Source organism: Desmodus rotundus, chromosome 7 (genome assembly GCF_022682495.2).
Source record: "Desmodus rotundus isolate HL8 chromosome 7, HLdesRot8A.1, whole genome shotgun sequence".
NCBI classification, from domain to species: Eukaryota; Metazoa; Chordata; class Mammalia; order Chiroptera; family Phyllostomidae; genus Desmodus; species Desmodus rotundus.
In genome coordinates, this window is record NC_071393.1 from 135254536 (window position 1) to 135272381 (window position 17846).

Here is a 17846-nt window from a genome sequence, read left to right on the forward strand (position 1 = left end):
TTCAGTAATTGAATTAATAGCAGCAATAGTGGGCTTGGGTGGGGGAGTCAATGAATAATAAAACCACAAGGTTAAATGAAGCAGAAGTCATCTGCCTCATCCATTTGCCTCAGACGCGACACTTCACTAGGTCCCAGGTGACTTTCAGCTGCTACTTCTGCCTGCCTGCCCTAACAGCTCTGCTGGGCACAGCAGAAGTGCTGGGCCATTGACTTAGAGTCATCCAGAGAAAGAGAACCAGTAAGAGAGAGATGGCAGATAGATACAGGTAACTACAGACACAGGCCCAGGTACAGGCAGAGACATGAAAGGAGATTTCTAACGAGGAACTGGACCACCTGATTAGTCTGCCAACAGCAAGCTGGACCCAGAGCAGCCAGTGGGTGATTCAGGCCAAGTCCCAGAGAAACAATAAAGGTGAAAATGCAACCAACAGCCAGTCCACAGGTAGGAGAGGAAGAGCTGAGATGCCTCAGCTCAAGCGGAGGGGCCAGAGCGGTGCAAATTCCTGCCTCCTCCATGCTTCTTCGCTGTATTCTGCCTCTGGGCAGACTGGATGCTGCCCACCCACATTTGGGGAGCGCCCTCTAAGTCACTGAGGCTAGCCTTTCAAATGGCAATCTGTTCTGGAAACACCATCCCAGACACACCTGGAAATAGTGTTTGATCTGTAAAAATTAGTGTTTAATAGTGTTTAACACTGTGGCTCCCCACGGCCGGTCAAGTTGACACATGAATTCACCATCGCAAGTCTACCCGTTGTCTCCTAAAACCATAGCTGATCTCCAAATACAGAAAAACAAGGTCACAAGTCTGCCTAGCAATATACAGCTATGCAGCCTAACAATGAAAGCCCACTAAGAAGCCCTGACCCAGAAGGGGAGGGAATGTGCTCGAGAGGAAAGAAAACAAAGACACATACCCACACACAGGGGGCGGGTCTCACAGCAGACCCCATCTCCAGGCCCCAAACCCCCTGCAGCCCCCTCCCAGCCGCTGTGGGAACAGCTCTGTTAATCAGCCCTGCAAGGGTCCCCCAAGGCTTCGGAGACAGGTGGGAGAGAAGAAGCCTGGCCCGTTAAATCCTCCTCTTTCCTGAGGAGGTGCATCCTGCAGGGGCCAAGGGGCTGAAATGGGGGGAGGAGGGCAGACACTCCCAGCAGTCCCCTGTGGGTCCATAGGCCTCAAGTGGACAACTACCGACCTGGACACAGGCTGGGATCTGTGATGAAATGACAGGCTTTGACCACCAGATGGCAGACAACGACCATCTTTGCTTTCAGCGTCTCAAAGTTTACTGTTTCCTGACGCAGAAGAAAAAAGCTCTCGGTCCTTGGGTACATGCCAGACACTGTTGCAAGTGTGTTTCTTAGCTCATCCAGTCTTCACAACCACCTAGGAGGTATCGGTTGTCACTTTACAGATGAAGACTCCAAGGCTCAGCTTGAGTCACCTGCCTGAGGTCACACCGCGGTGACTCAGAGCCACAGGATCAAACCCGGGCCTTGTCTGCACCCCGCGACCACTGTACTGTTTCCCCTTTGCCCTGCCTGACGTCTCCTGCACTCAAGCTCACGCGATGGTGAATGCTCTCCCCAGGATGCCAAACTAACTGGAAATGCCAGCGGCCAGCAGGCTGCCACACAGGGCTGGCGGGGCCGGAGGAGGGAAGGGGGGAGGAAGAGGAGGAGAGAGGAAGAGGGTGAGGTGTGCAGTCAGGGAGCCTCAGGAGGGGCAGCAGGCCCATCTGGGTTCCTGGGAGAGCTTCCGAGGAGCTGGCATGGGGCGAGGGGGCAGTCCGTGGCCCAAACGGGGCCTCCCAGGAAGCGATGGGAGGGGCCTGGGGTTTTGCCCTGTGGTGGGGGGTGGGGAGTGGGGGGCCTACCCTTGTTCCCAAGAGCTGACTTACAGGTTCAGGAATTTTGCAGTCGGGTTGTTAAGCACAGCCATTGTTAAAAAGTAATGTATAATCTTATTAACCAATGTTACCCCAACAAATTTAATTTAGAATAAATAAATGATATAAACGTACAATTAACTATTAGAAACAAAGGTGGTGAATATTGAAGACCATTACTACACTTTGCTGTCACCTCTGCTCTCAAGGTTATTTCTGTCTGTCCTCGTGTAGAGGGGAGATATCATGTGACAGTTTGCTGTGTGTCTCTCTCCCCCATCCCAGTGCGGTGACTTCGGGCTGGCAGTTGGCAACTGGCCACAGTGGGTGTATTTCCACTAGGAAGATTGGCAAACGCTGGCGATCAGGGCCTTTGACCCTGAGAGTGAGTCGTTACACGTTTACACATGAGCGTGCCACTGCCTGCCGGGTGTGACTTCCAGGGTCAGGCCAGCAAGCGGGGCTGGGACACGTTTGGAATTCCAGCACTTTGTGAGAAGCGGCCCACTGACACCCAGACGGGGAGACTAAGCCACCCAATCTCAGGGAATAACGTGTCGACTGTATAATCTTAAACCTCATGACAAAAAAAAACACTTTATGGATTCTGGATGGCTGTAAGATACATATATTTAAAATATGTGCATTTTGAATAAAACCACAAAAGTGCTAAAAAGAAAACTGTGGTAAATATTTATATGATCTTGAAGTAAAGTTGTTGCTGAGCATCACTCCAAAGGCAAAAGCCGCACTAGATCGTTTTGACTACATGACGTGTAATCTCCGTATGGCCGACAGGAAACAGAATGTGAGCACTAATAACGAAAGCAAATAATTATCTCACATTCGTCGTCTTCCAGGCGCTGTTATAAGCACTTTGTTAACTCATTTGGTGCCCGTAACAAGCCTGCCAAGTATTGCCCACAATTGCCCACAGTTGCCCACAATTACGGATGAGAAAGCGAAGGCTCTGTTGGGTGAAGGAACGGCCCCAAAGCTACATGGTTAGGAAATGGTAGCCTGTGCTCTTAACCGCAAGAGATGCTCGCCACAGATGGGGGAACCGGAGAACATTTCGTTAACCACGTATGAAAAGCATAGAGTGAAATCTGCATGGTGGGCCCTGGCTGGGTGGCTCCCTTGGTTACAGCATCGGCCCGTACACCAAAAAAAAGAAAATGCTACAGGTTTGGTTCCCAGTCAGGGTGTGTATGGGAGGCAGCCGATTGGTGTTTCTCTCTCACATCGATATTTCTCTCTTTCTCTCCCTCTCCCCCCTTCTCGCCCCCCTTCCTCTGTCTCTAAAATCAATAAACATATATCTTCAGGTGAGTATAAAAAAACCTTTATGACGGTTTTATATATACAGCATATATATACACACACACTCTCCTATCAATAAGAAAAAGACCAACACCTCAACGGAAAACCAGAGAAAGGAAGTAGTTCAAGCAGACACTCCACAAAGGAAGTGATTCAGTCAATGCCTGTAAAAAGAAAAAAAAAAAAAAGAGGCCTGCGTTCCAGCCCCCAGTTATCAGAGAGGCACTAGCTCCCAGGCAGCTGGCCTCCCTAGCACACTGGCTAAGCCTGGAGGAATTGGTCTCCAGGGCAGGGCACATACCTCGCTGGGTTCTTTGGGAAGCAGCGTCTGATGGACTTAGTGTGCAACCGGACGGGACGTTTTCTGGGGGCTGGCCTTGGGCTCCCAGCTGTGGGAGGGAGAGGAGAGAGGCACAGGGCAGAGGGACCCGGTGGCAGCTCCCACAGGGAGGGCCTGCGCTGGGGGTGTTCTCAGTGGGGCAGAGCTGGCTGACCTTTAGACCCCTGCACTGGTGTGTCATTGGAGGAGGCTGCCCAGGGTCATGACCTTGGGCGAGGTGGCTCTTGGCAGCTGAGCAGACCCTGAAGGAGCTGACAGCTGAAGGCGCTCCCAGCAGCCAAGGTGACAGGCGCTTCCTGGAGGAGGGACCTTGGTGACTCACCACAAAGATATAGAAAAATGCACATTAAAAGTCATTTAAATAGGCCACCCATTTCTCCATACTCTGTGACAGAAGCAAAAAGGGATTGGAGCTCTCCACGCCTCCCTCCCCCACCCCCACATCCCTCCAGCCGCCTGCTCTGGAGACCACCAGGACCCAGTGCTTTGCTGCTGGAACGGGCTTGCCCTAGTTTTTCAGGAGCTGACAGATTCTCAGGCATTCTGCAAGCCAGTTGTTAAACCATCGGTAGCTTGAATTGAGCCACGGAGAGAGTGTTCACACCAAGGAAATGGGCAAAATTCAAGCCAAAAGAGTGTGGTTAACTCAGTTCACCCCAATCCTTCTCCACCAAAGACACCTGGGACTCCCAGGTAATCCCTTGGGATCCCCATAAGCCTCTGCTCACCTCCTAATCCAGCCCCACCCTCCACCCTCCTCCACTCCCAGAAGATTTAAGATGCACCACGACCAAGAGCATCTCTCTCCAACGTCTGGCTCTGCCGGAACCCGCTCTCTGCAGGGTCCTCCTCAGCGCCCCGCCCACCCCTGCGGGGACTCCACGGTCCATCCTTGCAGCCCACACTCAGTATCTTCAGCTCCCTCACCTCTCTCCCCCTTCGTTGTCTTCACAATGCAATAAGCAACCTTGAACCTGGTTAATTCAAACACTGTGCCAGCACCCGTTAGGTCGAATGAAGCTGAAGGAAAAGTCACAAACGTGGGGACTGGTCCCACTTCACTTTCGCAGCCCGAACTCAAGTGCTGCCTTCAGGCAGATTGGCGACCCCACGGCATGCTCACTCCATTCTCTAAACCTCAACCCTTCCTTCCCCATTGCAGGACATCACCCTCTGCCGATGAACTCATTTCCTATTTCACTGAGAAACAGAAGTCATCTGAGAACGTCAATAGGCTCCCAGCACATATGCCTGGCCACTTGCTCCGCCGTCGTGCCCACAGGCCAAGCCTGCCCTCCTGTACCAGCTCCCCGACTTCAGCCACCCACCGGCATCCCTCATCTCCCTCTCTGGCAGACGAGTCCCACTATATCCCGTCAGGAAAAGAATCTCTTTATTCCCCATTCCATATCCCTCCTTCTCCAGTAAGACTCTGAAAGTATCGATTCTTGGTCTCTAACTTCTCTCTTCCCACTTGCAGTTGGGCTTTTTGCCTCTGCTCACTGCTGGGAAACCACTCACTGGCCCCTCTGTTTCACTGGGGATAAAAGCTGAAGTCCTTACAATGGCCCCAAGACCTGATGTGACCCCTATGCGATCTGGTCGCCCACAGTCATTGCCCTCAGCAGCCACCACCCCACGGGGCAGCTATTTGCTGCCAAAATCCAAGAGAACCTGGAGAACAGGTGTGGGCTTCTTCCTGGCTAACAAGATGGCCCAGAAATCCTACAGCCCATCCCCACCCCCCACCCCCCAGCCACAATCTCAGCAGAGTAGAGGACGGAACAGTAAGAAATCTGATTGGCCAAGCACTTTGGCCTAAGAATCAGGAGTTTCTCAAAGAACTGTTTAAATTCTTGCGTTTTGGTAAGGTTACTAAGGCTGTACTCTTTTTCCCCCTTCTTATCATTCAGCAGATGGCACCTGTCAAGAAAGATCAGATTAATTAAGTAGGAAAATAAGGAAGTGCTGTTTTGTTTGCACAGCTGATGGAGTGAAGTGATTTGTGACCCTGCTACACGCACACATATGCAGAGAAAAAAATGAAAAGTTGGCAGATCAAAAAAAAAAATACAGACCAAAATATTAATAGTGGTTATGAATGAGTGAGGCCATTAAGAGTGATTTTGTTTTCTTCTTTATATTTTCCTTATTTTCTAATTGTTTTATAATGAATGTGAACTAATTTTATAACTGAAAGTATATTTTAGATTTTAAAAGAGGATGAAAACTTTTACTCCCAAACAAGATTGAGTACTAGTAACTGGATTTACCCTCCTGCCCGAAACAACCAAAATAAACTGGACTAAATATATGAAACAAGAGTTCTCACGTCACTGGACATCAGGCAACAAAACACAATAACCCCTGAGAATATGGAAACAAGTAAGTGAGCCCCACCATTACCCAGCTGACCTCCCTGAGAGCGTCCCCAAGCCATGGCATGAAAATGGCACCAGGTGGGAGCTCGCAGACTCCTTCAGTTGAGGAGATAGAGCCGAGAGTTCAGGGAGACCAAGGTGGGTAGAACGCTTGGGACAGAACACCGGCAAGGACTGCTGTGCAGAGACAGAACCCAGACACCTGCAGAGCGCCCCTCAGCTTTCATCTGAGACTTGATCCGCCCAGGCCTCTGCAGAAACAGCCAGGGGCTGGGGAAGAACCATCCGTCACGGTTAGTGGTGACAGCGCCTGACACTCTCCAGGGCGGGGAACAGTGCCTGGTCCAGCCAGCCAGACGGGAAAGCTCAACATTCATGGAGCGTTGGTTAAGTGCTCGGGGAGGTCTCGCCTCAGTAGTGGGCAAAAATTAGTCCTAGAATAAAAGTTACCATGCCCCCACCCAACGCATCGTAAGAGCAAGCCCAGAGATGATCAAACTGTGTGCAAGTAACTCAACTGTTTACCAAACAAAGTCCAAGAATGTTTATAGCCACAAAAAATATCTAGGACCCAACAAGATAAAATAGACAATATCTGGCATCCAATCAGATATTTCCAGACATGCGAAAAGGCAAGAAAACAAGGAGAATACTCAGTCAGTCAAAATCAACTCAGACCTGGAGATAGGTCTTAGCATTCTCAAAGATATTAAAAGTTATTAAAACTGTATATGGTATGTTTGAATGTTATGTAGAGATATGGAAGACATAAAGAAGACCCAAATCAAGTTTTTAGAGATGAAAACAACAATGTGTGAAATGAAAAGAACACTGGGATGACATTAACGGCAAATTGACATTAAACAAGAAACATGTAATTAATCCTAGACACAGCAATAGAAATTAACCAAAATAAAACAAAGAGAGAAAAAAAACAAATCTTTTTTAATAAAAAGAATGTCAGTGAGCTGTGGGACACTTTAAATGGCCTAACATACATACAATTCGTGTCTCCAAAAGAGAGGAGTTCAGAAAAATATTCAAAGAAATAACAGCCCCAAATCTTCTAAATTAGATGATAACTGTAAACCTACAGATCCAGGAATTACAACAAATCCCGGAGTCCAAAGAACATGATGAAAACTTCATCAAGGCACATCATAATTAAATTGCTCAAAGCCAGTGACAAAGAGAAAATATTCCAAGCAACCAGAAGGAAACGCACCGCGGCGAGAACACAGCTAAGAATGGCCGCGGACTCTGACCACGGACAATGCACGCAAGAGGGCATTTGTTCAGCGCTGACGGGGAAACTACCCACCTAGAGTGCTTTACCCAGCAAATTAACTTGTTAATGAAAGCAAAACAGTAACTTCGGACACACACAACCTGGAAGGGTTTACTAGCATGTCTGCGCCGTAACACACAGACATTGCCCTCGGGGGGGCCGTCCACGCAGAAGGGAAGTGCGGTCGGGTAAGGGCTCGGGCCTCCACGAAGGAGCAAAGAGCGCTGGAAACGTTAACCACAAGGGTGAATAGTCAAGATTTTATTCTTATTTAATGTGTTTAAATATAATCTATTATCTAAAAAATAAAATACTATGGGATTTCATATTATAAGTAGAAATAAAACAAACAACAACAACATAAAGGCTAAGGACAGAGATATGGTGGCATATTAATTATTATAAGGTTTTTATACAATATGTGGACATACATGATATAACATCACATGAAGGTAAACTGTGATAAGTTAAAGACGTTTATTTACTGTGAGCCTGAAAATGATGAAACAAAGGCTTGTAGCTAAAAGATTAACAACAGAATTAAAACAGAATCATAAAAATTGCTCAATATAAGAAAAGAAAAAGAGAAACAAAGAACAGATGGACAAATAGAAAAACATAGCAAGATTATAGACTCAAACCTAACCGTATCAGTCATCATATTATATGTAAACGGCTGACTGGGTTAAAAATCAACATCCAACTATTTGCTACCTACACAAAATGTAGTTTCAATACAAAGCAATTAATAGGCTAAAAGTAAAAGGAAGGAAAAAGACATACTGTGCCTGGCCAGAGAAAGCTGAAGTGATTGTATTGGTATCGGACAAGGTAAACAATGTGTCCAGTGATAAAAATCATTTTGCAATGATAAAGGTGCTTACTCATCCTAAAATCTTATGCATTTAATGACAGCTTCAAAATACATGAAGCAAAAAACCAGTACAACTGCAAGAAGAAATACTCAAATCTACAATTATAGTTGGAAATTTCAGCAACGCTTTCTCAATAAATGATAGAACAAATAGACAGAAAATCAGCAAAAATGTATCAGGCTTCAACATCATCAACCGACTTGACCTAATTGATATTCATCTAACATTTCACCCAACAAGATGAAAAATATTCATTCTTTGCAAGTGCACAGAGAACATTTATCAAAATAAGTCATATTCTTGGCCAGAAAACAAGTATCAATAAATTTGAAAGGCCTGGCTGGGGTGGATCGAGTGCCAGCCTGAAGGGTCACCAGTTCCCTGGTAGGGGCACATGCCTGGGTTGCAGGCCAGGTCCCCAAATGGGGAGCGTGCAAGAGGCAACCACACATTGATGTGTCTCTCCCTCTCTTTCTCCCTCCCTTCCCCTCTCTCTGAAAATAAATAAATAAAATATTTTTTTAAAAAAGAATTATAGAATGGAATAGAAAGATTTAAAAACAAACAAATACACACATTTGAAAGGATTCATATGATTCGAAGTGTGCTCTCTGCTCCAGTGAAATGAAATGACAGGTCACTGACAGGAAGATATCCGGAAGACCTCCGATTATTTGGAAAGTAAATAACATACTTCTAAATAACCAGGGATCAGAGAAGAAATCAAAGGGAAATTGGAAAATCCTTTGAACTGAAGGAAAATAAAGACCCGACATCTGAGGATTTGGGGGTACGGTTTGTAGTGGCCTGACTGTGTTCCTCCAGGGTTGTGCGTTGAAGCCCCAACCCCTGCAGGACTATGTGTGCAGACAGAGCCTTCAGGGAGGTAATTCAGGTTAAATGAGGTCACAGGGTGGGGCCCTAATCTGATAGGGCGCTAGTTTCTCTCCTGCTTCCTTCCCCTCCCCCTCCCCCTCTATCTCCAGCTACAAAAGAGAGGCTGTTTGACTCAACAGCAAACAGATGGCCACCTACAAAGCCAGGCAGAGAGCCCTCACCCGAAACCAAGCCTGATGGCACCTTGGTCGGAACTGTGAGAAAAGAAGTTTCTGTTTTTAAGCCACCCAGTCTGTGGCAACTTCTTGGGGCAGCCTGAGCTGACAAGTGACACCATTGCAACAGAACTTGGGGGACATGTGTGCCACTAAACCCCCATAGCAGAAAAGAGCGATTTCAAATCGGTGGCCTCGGCATCTACTTTAAGACACCAAAGAAAGAGACGCAAGTTGAACACAGAAGAAAGGAAGTGTAATCGTTATCAAAGTGGAAATCATCAAAATAGAAAACAGAAAAAAATAGATAAAACCAATGAAACCAAAAGCTGATTCTTTGAGAAGACCAATAAAATGGATAAACTTCTCACAAGACTGATCAGGAAAAAAAAAAGTCACAAATCAGCAAAATCAGGAACGAGAGAGATGACCGCCACAAATATTAAAAGTATTGCAAGGGAATATTATGAGCAACTTTCTGCCCAACAACTAGACAACGCAGGGTTCGTGCGCAAACTTGGCTGGCACGGAGGACCCAAGCTCTCTCAGGAAGGCACAGAGAGCCGGCATCGGTCATCTATCAATTATCTGTCATGACCTTTGTTAAAGAAACAGCATTTGCTTTCGAAAACCTTCCCTTCAGAGAACATTCCAGGCCCCATGTCTTCACTGGTGGATTCTATCAACCATTTAAGAAGAAACAATACTCATTCCATCAAATAAATAAATAAAACTTCAGCAAATTGAAAAAGAGTGAATTTTCCCAGCATACGGGACCCATATTACAAAAAGGACAGGAGGAAGGAAGGACAGGAGGGAGGGAGGGGGAGGGAAGGAAGAAACTGCAGACCTCAGGCACAGAGACACAAAAATTCAAACAAGACTGAAGCAAGTAGAGCTCAACAGCATACAAAGGATGGTCCACTCTGACGGGGGCGGGGGGGCGCGTCCAGAACTCAAGGCTAACCTATTGGTCAAGGCTACAACGTAGATGAATCTCAAGGTCACCACACTGAGTGAGAGAAAGCAGCCGTGAAAGTGGTGCCCGCCGTATGATTCCAGTACAGACGAGCCCAGGAAACACACAGCGACAGAAAGCGGATCAGTGGCTGCAGCGGAGTGGGGGGGCCGGGAGAAGCATGGGGAGGACTCCCAACAGACAGGAGGAAACTGGGCGGGGGGGGGGGGGGGTCGGTTCGTTATCTGGAAAATGGCGAGGGTTTCTGGGTGTGCGTCTGTGTCCTTAAGGCCCTGAGTTGTGCTCTTCAAATGTGCGCAGTTGGTTGCCTGTCGGTGGATCAGACCTCAGTAAAGCTGTCTGTAAAGATACGATGAAAAATCACACACACGAACGAGAAAGGGCTCGCTCTTCTCTGGTCCCAAACCTGCTTCCCAACGCTCTGCTCCTGACGGTTGGATCTCTGCACAGGCTGGTGCCACAGCCCGGGGGCAAGCTCCCCACCAGAGTCTAATGCCCGCAAATGTTTGCAAACGCCCGTCTAGGGACCTGGGGGAGCAAACCAGTCCGCCCAGCGCTGTCCCTGAGCGCCGGGCGGAAATGAACGCGCTGCGTGTCCCTGAATCCTCCCGAGTGGTGGCTCAGAGGAGGAGCCCGGGGGGGCAATGGTCCGCGCCCGCGAAAGGAAGAATTGCTTCCGTGGAGACCTTCGAGGCGGGTGTCACGCACCGGGGTGTGAACGGGGACCTGTGGGAGGAAGACCGGCTGCCTTGCGCCCCGGGCGCCCGGCAGGGACCAGGCAGCCCCAGCGGGCAGACTGAGCCTGCTTCCACTTTCAGAAGGAAGGAAAGGCCCGCCGTCCACGCAGAAGCACCACGTCTCCCTCCCTCCTCACTTAGATGCTCTCCGGCGTGCGAGGAGGGAGCTGGGGGCTGGACGACAGGGGGCAGGCTGGGAGGAAAGGAGGGGGTGCGCAGGGAGCCGCCCCAGGGGGCAGCCACCCGCAGGAGGACTCTCCTCGTGGGGGGCGCGCTCTGGAGGCGCAGCGCGGGCCGCCCTGCCCCCTGCCTGGCCTGCGGGGAGCTCGCGACTCCGCCCCCTGGCCTCCTGCAGACCTGCCTCCCCGGAGGAGGCCACATCCGTAATTTGTCGCCGTCCTACGGGAAGACCATCGTGTCACGGAAAGACTGCGGCTCCAATTCCAGCGTTATCGGTTTCCTGCGTCATCTCATTTCAGGCTCAAAGGTGGATCGACTGGGAAGCTGACCCAGCTGACAGGCGGTCCCCGCCCCCAGGGTCTCCCCCCGACACCCTCACCTCCCTGTCTCCTTCCGTTTTTATTTTCTCTTTTAAAAGTAGAAGGCAGCTGATATTCTGATTAACTTGAGACATCTCTTAATTCGGTTCTAGTGAATGGGGGGTGTTGGGGGGGGATACTTCGTTTTATATTTTACTCATTCCTTCAGCCTTGACTGGTATGCTGAGCAAATAATTGGAAAGCAGCTCTTGTTCCCCGCATTTTGCTAGGAGGTGGGGACATAGCTTTGACCAGCCGTGCACAGAGGCAATCTATAGGCTAGTGGAGAAAACTGGGTTATCACTAGAAAATGTCACGCGATGAGAGGAATTAAAACTTAGAAACATGACTTTTCATTGTGACCATATAGAGAGGAGAAATGAATTAGAGGAAACCGCTTCGGTGACTCCAGGCTCACGAGTGAACCAGATACACTGTCTCCATAGGTGCTCCTGGGTGAGCCCATTCGGCAGATTAATTACCTTTGTCTCCTCAAGTGTGTTCTTTCCCTTCAAGGAGACTCCCTAGTGTGAAACCTTCAGCGCTCACAGACGGGATCCACAGCCCGAGGTCCCCGGGTCCCCGTCACTGGGATAATACTGGAATTACCCTTTTGGAGGCTTGTTCTGGGGGTTCATGAGGTCGTGAGTAACCATCGTGCACCCAGAAGGCGCCGACTGCTGGTGCCCGGTGTCCTTCCCAAGCGTGCTGTCACTTTGACCGAGAGGCCCTGTGTCATTTGGGTTTTTCTCCAAACCGGGGACTCTGAAGAGAAAGTCATGTCACTGTGCCGGCCCACCTTAACAGCTTTTTGAAGGAAAGTATTTCAATATTTAGACACTGCGGTTTTCTCACTGGTGCCAGGATCCAAATAACAAAAACTGAGCCTGCAAGGGCAGAAGACGAGAAATCAGCCCGCTGATTGTTTCCGAGATTGTTGCTCTCAGGAGACACACCTAGTAATATCTGCTCACCTAATGAACGCTACCTTGTCTTTGGGGCCCCAGCCCTGCCGAGTTCTGCATTTCCATGCACCCCACGCCCACCCGTCTCAGAGAGCACTGCTGCGAAGTACGTTAACAATCACGTATCGAAATGCAGCGTTGTGTGTATGTGCTGAAGCATGTCACCTGTAAACGACAATGAGCATTTCACAGTAAGTATTGTACCCTATCACCCCCGATTCTGGGGGGCCGACTGGGCTCAGCTAGGTGGTCCTCACTCAGGGTGTCTCACGCAGTCCAGCCAGTGGCTAGGGGTAGAGTCATCTGAAGACTTCTGCACCCACTTGGCTGCTCTTGGTGCCACCAGAACACCCACACCTGGCCTCCTCGTGGGCACTGGGCTTCCTTGTAGCATGGCGCCTGGGTTCTGTCCTGGGGGAAAGCCTTTTATGACCCAGCCTCAGTAGTCACATAGCCCTACAGCCACCAGAGTCACGGGCCTGCCCAGTTCGAAGGGGAGGGAACATTAAGTCCCACCTCTAGACGGGAGGAAAGTCATTGTCACATTGTAAAAGAGAGCGTGTGGGATGGAAGACCTTGTTGGGGCCACCTCTGGCGTGTAACCTGCCACACGAACCTTCCAGGCACAGAGTAAATCACTGTATTTTCCTTTATTTCGTCTCTGTGAGGTCTGCTAGATGGTTCTCTGTGAATCTATGCGTCATTGCCATCTGAATTACAAACTTTTAACTAATGAGCATGCACTTCTTTGACTAATGGCCTTTATGACTTTTCCTAGCAAAAGTGTTTTTGCCCCATGTGCAGGCAGGTCCAGCCCCCAAGTCAGTGTGGCTGCTCCTGAGCCCCCCCTCAGGTTTCTCCAATCACACAGGGTAGCACTGGGGGCAAGTCTCTGTAAGCAGGGAAGCCGACCACTGCAGCTGAAACGCAGATGCAGCGGCCTAGAGCCTCTGCCTGCTTGGAGTCAAGTCAGCAGAGACGTGGAAGGAAAAGAGAGGGTCCACGGCACACTCCCGGCGCTCTGAGGACACTGCTCGAGCTGCAGCTGACGGGGGTGACAGGTCCTGCATGGCGCAGCCCAGAGTGGCAGTGAGAACCCCATAGCCAGCCCCAGGTTCTATGCCAAGGCCATTCACTCCCAAAGGAAACCCACTCAAGATCATAATTTTAGGCAAGTTTCTAGTTATTTGGTCTGTGTTAGAATCGTTTAGCTCAGACCCTCCTACTGAGGGTCCACTTCGGGGCAGGCCCTGAGCTGGGTCTGGGGCAGGAGCATGATTCAGACCCAGAGGGGCCACGCGGTATTGCAGGCAGTCATGGGGTGGAGGGAAGAATGGGGACTAAGGGAGCCCAGGGAAGCACACCAGCCAGGGGATGGAGGAGAAGCCCCAAAAGGGTCAGCCAGAGGTGTAAGAGGAGGTGGGGAAGGCTGGGATGGCCTCCAGTGCCGGCAGAGCTTGGAGACATCCAGGGAAGAAACTATGGTGGTGTCATCAGGGCTGGAGTGTGGGGTGCAGTGGGGCAAGGTGGGGTGAGGGATGAGACTGAGGAAGTCAGCAGAGGCCAAATGGCCAAGGGCCTCAGAAGCCACGCCAGGGGGTTGAGCTGCATCTTGAAGGCGCTGGCGAGCTTCCGAAGGGACTTCAGTAGAAAAGCGACTCAATCGGCTTTGAGTTTTCATGGTGGGCCTGGCTGCTGGGCACCGTGGGGCCGGAGGGGAAAGGAGTGAGTTTGGGGTGGTGTGGTGGGTGCTCAGATATAGGGAACCCATCCGTGTGGCATGGCGGATGTAGCCCAGCCCCTGACTCGGAAAACTGGTGGGGAGCGAGTCGGCACACAGGAACCGAGCCCACAGGTCGGTTCTCCCGTGGGGAATCAGGCCTGCACTGTACCTAGGCTGCTATGAGGCTTGGTTTTGCTAGAACTCCCTCACCCTGGATTGAGGCAGCAAATGTTTACTGCATATCTTTAAAGTAACTTCCTAAAGTCTGTGCTAAACCTCCCAAGTATGGAGTATAACCAGTTCAACCACCTTTCCCCTTGATCTGATCCCCAACCGTCCTTCTCTCTGAAGTAATTAGCAACATTCTTTCCTTTGTTATCTGTAAAAGGTAATCACCTACAGCGAACCTGTGCATGGTAAATGAGGACCTTCCTCATGTAATGTGCCCAGAAAAGCAATAAAGCCTGTCCCGGCAGGGGTCGGGGCCCTCCCTCTCACACAGAGAGCAGCTGTGCCGCCCCTTTTTCTCCACAGGACTTCTGCCGTCCGTGTGAACTTGTCCATCGCAGCCACAACACGCGGACCCCGCGGGCTGGAGTCCGAATCACTCAGAAGCAGAGGGCCTCTCAGTGTGAGAAGGGCCCCCACTGCGTGCATCGGGTGCGTATTCAAGCACATTCGCCAGCTACACTTGACGTGTGATTCTGTCGTGCGGTCTACGTACAGGGGTCCCTCTCAGCTGCTGTCTCAGTTACCGGCAGCCCACCCGGTCCAAAGCTATGAAATGGGAAATACCGGAAACAAGCAATTCGTAAGTAGTAAATTGTGCGCTGTTCCAAGCAGCGTGGTAGAATCTCACCACACCCAGCCCCCGCCCCCGCCCAGCAGGGGAATCGTCCCCGAGCCCAGGGTCTCCGAGCCATAGACTTCCCCTGCCTTCTAGTCACTTGGTGCCCTCCCAGATGTCACACAGAACCACTGCGTGGCATCACAGTGCTTGTGTTCAAGCCACACTTACTTTGTTTGATAACAGCCCCAGAGTGCGAGGGCCGTGATGCTGGCAGCTCGGATGCGCCACAGAGAAGCCAGAGTGCTCCCTTTAAGTGGGAAGGTAAGAGTTCTCGACTTAATAAGGAAAGAAAAAAGACCACAGGCCGACGTTGCTAAGGTGCAAGGTAAGAATGAACCTTGTGCCCGTAAAATGAGTACAAGTACAATAAGATAATTGGAGAGAGAGAGAGGCCACACTCACGTTACTTTCATTGTGGTATATTGTTACACTTGTCTGTTCTACTACTGGTTACTGTTGTTTGTCTTTTGCTGCCCCCACTCAAGTTTACAAACGAAGCTTTACCGTAGACGTGTACATACAAGAAAAAACGGATATAGAAGGTTCGGTCATATCCACAGTCTCAGGCGCCCACTGGGGGCTGAGAACACTCCCCCCTTGAGTAAGGACGGACTACTGTATTTAAAAGATTTTGTAGAAAATTTGCTTTTGAAGTTCTTTGTTTGTGAGTAGCCCATCTCACTGACTCTGGGCTGAGACCTAGTGCCCATTTCCATGTGTGCCCACCAGCCCACTCCTCATATTTGGGGGCTGGGCCCAACAGCACAGTCAGAGACCAGCCCACATCTGCAAGGGCTTCGTTCTCAGGGCTGCAGACGCCCTGGCTCTCCCGCCATTCAGCCCGCCCCTTACACAGTTTGCCCCCCCTTCCTTGGGCCCAGGGCTACGCACCCAGCAATGGGATCGACCCTTGGAGGGACCTCGGAAAGAGCCTTAGATCAGGGTTTGGGGACAAGGAATTCCAGGATCCCAGGTACCCCAAGTGCAGTCTAGAGTGGGTAGGATGCGCTCCCGATGGGCTCGTGTCTTTGGCCCCCACAGCCAGGGGCTCTGCTGAAGGCACTGGGTTAGCAAGGGGCCCTCAACAGCTCAAGGACCTGGGCAGGGACCCCCAAGTGCCTAGGTTTCAGGGTGGTAATGTGTCCTCAGGGATCCTTCCAAAGCAGGCAAAACTAATCCAGCAACCAGTTTCAAGAGAGCTTTATGTTAATACTCAATTTAATCACCGAATAAAATGGACATAACTTCAACACAAGGCCTATAGGTGTTTTTTCTGGTCCCAGACTTTTGTGGAGGCCCCGGAGACCCTCAGTCCCTGTACCAACAGAGGCGGCAGCCTGGCTGGGACCCCAGCGGCAGGGAGGCTGCCACAGTTATTTAGGTGAGGGGTGTGGGCAGGGTTTCACCAAATGGCATTCAGAACACCACCCGCCCCTCACCTCGCAGGCTCCCCTGATCAATTCACCAGCACTGTGCTGAGACGATGCCGTCTGTCCTCCCCTTCTGCCGGCAGCGGCTGGCCTGCCCCGGTGTGGAGAGAGAAGCAGGCCAGGCTCCCTGGGCTCCCAGGGCTCCCGCCCAGGATCCAGGGTGGGGCTGGGCAGGAGTTTCTCCAGAGGCCCAGCTGCCACTCTGGATGCTGGGCCCTCCGCGTAGGCTGCCCTTGCGAGAGGAATGGCCCCAAGGTCCACTCCTCCCCGACACACTCACCCTTCCGGCCTCCTTTCATCGCCTCTGGAAGAAAACCTTGCTCAGCTGCCAGGTTGGTGACTTTGAACCCGCCCAGGACTCGCAGCCCTCGAGACTGAGGGAATGACCTGTTTTCTCATAAACTCGCCCCACCTCCACCTTTGGACTCTTGGTCAGTCCCTCCCCACCTTTCTCCCTCATGTAACTGCCCGGTTCTTCTCCCCCAGCCCCACGTCACACACCTTAGGGCCTGATCACGAAGCTCGTTATGCCTGACAGACAGCATTCCGACAGCCTCAGCCTCAACAGGAGCTTGCCTCGGCATCTTGGGGGGGCATCTTGGGGGTTTCACGCTGCCCCCACTGCCGGGGCCTCCCCTTGCGGGAGGGCATACTCCCTCCCTGCACGGCCTTCTCTCTGCTCCCATCTCTCCATCCCTCTGCCTGGTCTGGGTGGAGGGGCCTTATGGGACCGAAGCCCAGGACCCCGAAGCAAAAGACTCTGAGGCAGGCTCATCCTAGTCCTGTGTCCTAGACAAGCTGTAACTCCCTCTGGCCTCTGGTCACAAGGTGACCTCTCCTGCTGTGGTGTGTTCAGGTATGCCCCCGCCCCCACAACAGACGCACTGGAGTCCTAGCCCCCAGGACTGCAGGATGGGCCGATTTGGAGATGGACCTTCGCAGAGGTGATCAGGCGGAAGCGAGGTCATCAGGGTGGGCCCTAATCCAAAGTGGCTGTGTCCTCATGAAAAGGAGAAACTGGGACGAAGAAACAGACAGAGAGAGGACACAGAGAGCAAGCAGCCACTTACAAGCCCAGGAGGGAGTCCTGGGACAGGTCCTTCCCTCCCGACCCCTCAGAGGGAAGTGACTCCACGCCTTGATGTCAGACTTCCAGACTCCAGAACTGTATGGCACCCAGCGTGTGGCACTTTGTCACAGCAGCCTGAGGACACACATTCACCTGCCCTCGGATTTCCTGAAAGGCAACAACCACATGGAGGTTCTGTGTGGAGGGTGAGGGCGGATCACTCACTGTGCCGTGAGCAATCACTGAGCGCCTGCAGCGCCCAGGGGCCACGGCCTGAGCACTGGGGTGGGGACAGCATGGCCTCCTTGTGTCAGGTCCTTTATTTGCTTCCTTTACTCCCTCAGCCTCCCTTTGAGTGGAGCCTACCTCTGAGACCGTTACAGTCCTCACAGCTCCTG

The 17846-nt window shown here is 51.0% G+C and overlaps 1 long non-coding RNA gene across 2 annotated transcripts in view; it reads right to left on the bottom strand.

Moving 5' to 3' along the window:
- LOC139441078 (uncharacterized) overlaps nucleotides 1-16723 on the bottom strand; it is a 67127-nt gene extending 50404 nt beyond the window's left edge. For both annotated transcript variants that reach the window (XR_011651475.1, XR_011651474.1), the window contains exon 1: nucleotides 16660-16723. This is a non-coding gene — a long non-coding RNA (uncharacterized lncRNA). The remainder of the gene's footprint in view (nucleotides 1-16659) is intronic.
- Between the last annotated feature and the right edge of the window lie 1123 nt (nucleotides 16724-17846).